This window comes from Cololabis saira, chromosome 16 (genome assembly GCF_033807715.1).
Source record: "Cololabis saira isolate AMF1-May2022 chromosome 16, fColSai1.1, whole genome shotgun sequence".
NCBI lineage: Eukaryota > Metazoa > Chordata > Actinopteri > Beloniformes > Belonidae > Cololabis > Cololabis saira.
The window spans coordinates 23,610,933-23,615,489 of NC_084602.1; positions in this window are offsets into that span (position 1 = coordinate 23,610,933).

The window sequence follows — 4,557 nt, forward strand, 5'->3', positions numbered from 1 at the left end:
TACATTGCCTCTCTGTAATAGTTGTTTTTGACCGAGTCAAGTGCAGCTCCTAGAATTAATCCCAACCTGAGAATCAATTATGGGCGCCTGGCTAAGCAGGAGAGGGATAGCACAGTGAGCAGGAATGAGGGGGCTGTGTTCGTATGCCTGTATGCTTTTGTGATTGTGTGAAGTGCATTTATGCGTGAACTATCCTTGTTTGTGACATGTGGGTGATATACAGTACATAATATTGAAGATGTGCTGTTGTTCTTTGCCCTTGCTGGCTTGAATCAGAGGCAAGAGGGCCCTCCAATCTCTTCCCCCAGCAGTCTTGCCATCATTCAGAGGCAGCCCACGTCGGTCTCCAAGCATGTGGCCTGGTCGGCGGAGGGAGATGTGGAAAATTTTCTGGTGGAAATTCACTGGTGTGAAACCTCATTGTCACCTTTTTCTAATGAGTTCCCTGATCATCAAACGTGTTCTCAGTTCTTGAGAAAAGGAAGATGAGAAGACACAGACAACTTGGTTGCGGGAGACAAATAGAAGCAACACAGGCACTTCATCAATGTGCAGGAAAGTCAGGCTTCCGGAAATTCACTTCTGCCTCCTGTGCCAGATAAGCATGTTTCAGGTCAATGTTTGTGCAGTCTGTTCAGGGAGGAGACTCGGTGCTCATTACAAGGTGTTAGAGTCGCTCTCGTAATTTTTATTCACATTTACATACCGTTGTTGTTGGGATCCATCAACACCTCAATCGTGTGTAATGACCAATTTGAGGATTTTAGATTAGCCCCCTCAACATGCACCTCCTCAGAGTAGACAGCCGAGAATTAAATGCAGAATCACAAAATAAGATCACAATAGACAAGATATGATGGCAGCGGTCATGCACCAATGAACAAATAGTGTACATAAAACAACCTGAGTTGCACTGCAGAAACAAATCTATGTACTCTCTCATTCCACATTTACTTTTTACTTGTGAGTAATACTGACTTGAGCATAAAACACATTGCACCTTGCAATAACATTGATTTTTCAATTGTGTTGTGGTGGGCAGTGGCTGCATCTCGTGAAATATCTGCTTTTTTGTTTCTTGTTTGTTTTTTTGTCACAGAGGTTCACACAGATCATTACCATCATCCTTGCAACCCAATGGCATTTCTATAGATTTCCTAAACTTTCAGAAAGCTAAAAGAAACACAATTTTAACAATTAAAATTTAAACATATCGAGAGATTGTATAATGGCCAAAAGTAGCAAAACGTTTGCAACTTTACCACTGATAACCTGAAACGTCCCTCTTTAAGACCCGACTGTCGACTGTGTGTTTCATGAAATCCCAAAGTGATTTTTTTTTTGGAAAAAAGAAAGGTTCGAAACTTGATTAGACAAACTATCATTCACTGTAGCATAAAACCTTTCTAGTCAGGGAACAATTTTTAAAAGAAGCATCAACTCATAAACAAGAATGAAGGAATCTAGTTAATGACACTGTAATTACTTACTTGGGGAAAGTATTTCTTTACAAAGAAATAAGAGTATTTTATAATAGGGTTTAATGCATTTTTAAATGTGAATTTAAGGCCATCACTGACACTAGGTTTCAAGGCATTTTCAAGTTTCAAAGACATCAAAACAGTTCTGTGAAATCAAATGTCCAGTCAGTTGTTTAGACTTTTGTTCAAATAAATTTTTTAAATTATTTGGAATAAAGAAAAATGACAGTTTCAAGAAGAAGAAGAAGATGGAGAAGAAGAAGAGAACCTTTATGTGTTCTACAGTGGGGAAATTGCATTTTTGCAACAGTAAAGAACAAGATGAGAAGCGATAAAATAAGAAATTCAAAACTAATAAAAAATATCCAAGATTAATAAGAAATTAAAAATATTCAAGAATAAACATGTTTATCTAAATATTCAAATATACTTTGACTATGTGGCTATGAGGATGTACACGGTTAGACATCAATAAATAGTCAATAAAGTGATATCACTTGTTTCAGACCGGTCAGCAGAATGAATCCAAAATATATCTGCATCTCCAACAACAAGAGACATTTTCAACATAGGAAATTGACAAAAATAGGCAAAAGCACCTCTTGGTTAGAGTCACTATTAGTGATTAATCAAGTCATGGAAAAAAGACATCACAAGTATTACAAAGCTACTGAAAAGGCCTGAAATTATGCTGGAGCCATGTCGTCCCTCTAAACAAACAAACAAATAAAAGTATTTTTAAAACACATATATTTTTTGGGAAGATTACTATCTACTTTGATTTGCTGTATAACATAGTTTACCTGAAATACATTGCTAATCCAGAAATGTTTCTCACTGCAAAAACTTAAAAAAAAGCCTTGTTTGAAGAAAATGGGAAGACTATTTTGGACTATTTGCTAGTTTTAAGAATTCTTGTCAAAAAAATGTCCTACCCCATTTTCAAAGATATTTTTCTGCTTAAAATAAGACAATTTTGACCAGACTTATGGAATATTAGGCTTATTTCTAGAGGTTGTTTCTTGCAGTGTGGGACATTGCAACACCTTGACTCTTTTCTTGTTCAGTTAGTTTTTTAGGGTTTTGCTGATGAGTTTGGTGGAATTGCTGCTGGATGATTCAATTTCAACCAAGCTTTAACTATCAGCTCAATGGCTTCACATTTGCCTCCAGAATACTTTTGTATGCAGAAATGTTTTTCAGTAAATCTTTGCTATTTGTCCAGGTTCTTTGACAGCAAAGAGGCATAATTCATCATTAGTCCACCACCGTACTTGATCATTGTTATGATGTGTTTGGTTTTCTCTGTCACTGTCACTCTTTTTTGTCCTGGCCAAATGACATTGTTCAAGAAGTCACGTTGTTAAACAAACCTAAACCATGCTATACTTTTGCAGCGTTTTTCTAACTTTACTGCCTAAACTTTAAAATGTAACACATGAACTAAAGTCTGTAGGCTCTCAGACGTAAACTGTCTGCTTTTTATTGTTTTTGGCAAATTTTCTCTGAATTTCTGAACTAGCTGGGATGTCAACCCAACCAATGTCATGAATATTTTTTATTCGCAAAAGTGTAAAAATGCATGAAAATGGCCCTATAACCTCTTCAAGAGTGACGGGGCAGCAAGAGATGCTTCTCTACGATCATTGCTGAGGTGTTTCCTCCTTGGAATTGTGTTAACAGACCCTTGAAGGTGCTGGTACAGAAGAATGCAAAGAACTCTGCTTTCATAGAAGTGTTCACACCTGCTGGATTTGATCAGTGATCTGGTTGCTACTTACCCTGACTTATAGAAGCTTTTTCAACAAACTGCTTCCACTGTGTAATTTGTAATGTGTTGTTCCTCTGTATTCACCTAATTTTAAGACCATATGATAGTTATTATTATTTAATATGTAAACCTTTATAACTGGAATATAGTATACTTTCTTTTTCACATGTATGTTTCATATTCTGTTTATTATACCCTATACATTGAGCCTCCACCAGTCCAAGGACATTACTGTTGTCTCCCATCCTCCCCCCTTCTCTACCCTTCCCGACAGCAGGCCAATGACAACATAAACACAGAAAAGGCAATTTAGCTCCTTCTTTTAGAACTACTTTGAAAATAAAGGAATTTTAATTATGGACACAATAAAAAGGAAAAAGGACTAAAAAGGGAGAAAACATTCACGCACAGTAAACAAAGCTGAAACAATTATCTTCTGGTGACCAGTCGGTGTTTTTAGAACAGTCATTCTAATCTTTTATTTACTGCAAACAGAGAGAGGGGGGGCGAGAGAGCAAGAGACAGAGAGCGGAGAAGAGGGATGCTGATGGGAGGAGGGGAAGCCAGGGTGAAAGAGAGAAAGATAATATGCATATATTTTAAATGTCCCCACCCTCATAATCAAAAGGCACTTTTTTTTTTTTTTTTTTTTTTTTTTTTTTACATTTTTTTATTAGAGAAACAATTTCGCTACGCATCCACATGGAGGAGGGGGTAGTTTGTTATTTGCTGTTGGAAATTGCTAGCAGTCAATCCCCAAAGACACCAGTGCATTCTCCCATTCATCTGTGAAAAAGAACAGTGACTTTGTGAGTTTCTTCTGGTAGAATAAAACCGACCTACCCAATACGACGACGACGATGACGGTCATTTTAGAGTTGCCTATAACTGATGCTTCAAAAAGGCTTTTGATTACCTGTAGTCATTACCAGGTGAGTGACATATGTTGACCTGATGTTCAGAACTTTACATTTTTATGGTTTATTTCCGATCAGAAAACACCTTCCCTTTCCAGCAAAAAGAATTGCAGTGGCTTGCTGTGATGTAAAATGGCGAGGAAGAAATGGAGGCCTTGTTCAGATTCGATGTGATTGCAGCCTCCTCTGGACTTATTATTTGCAAAGGAGTAGTGCTATGGGACGCCTGTTTAAATGAAACATAATTAATCTATCACATCTATTCCAAATGAGCCACTGACACCTTGCCTTTGAAGCTGTGCTGTTGCGTAGATGTAGATGCTTATCAGCTGTGTCTGGCCCCTGGGTGCCTCAGATATAAACATTCACTTCACCGGATGCTGTTATC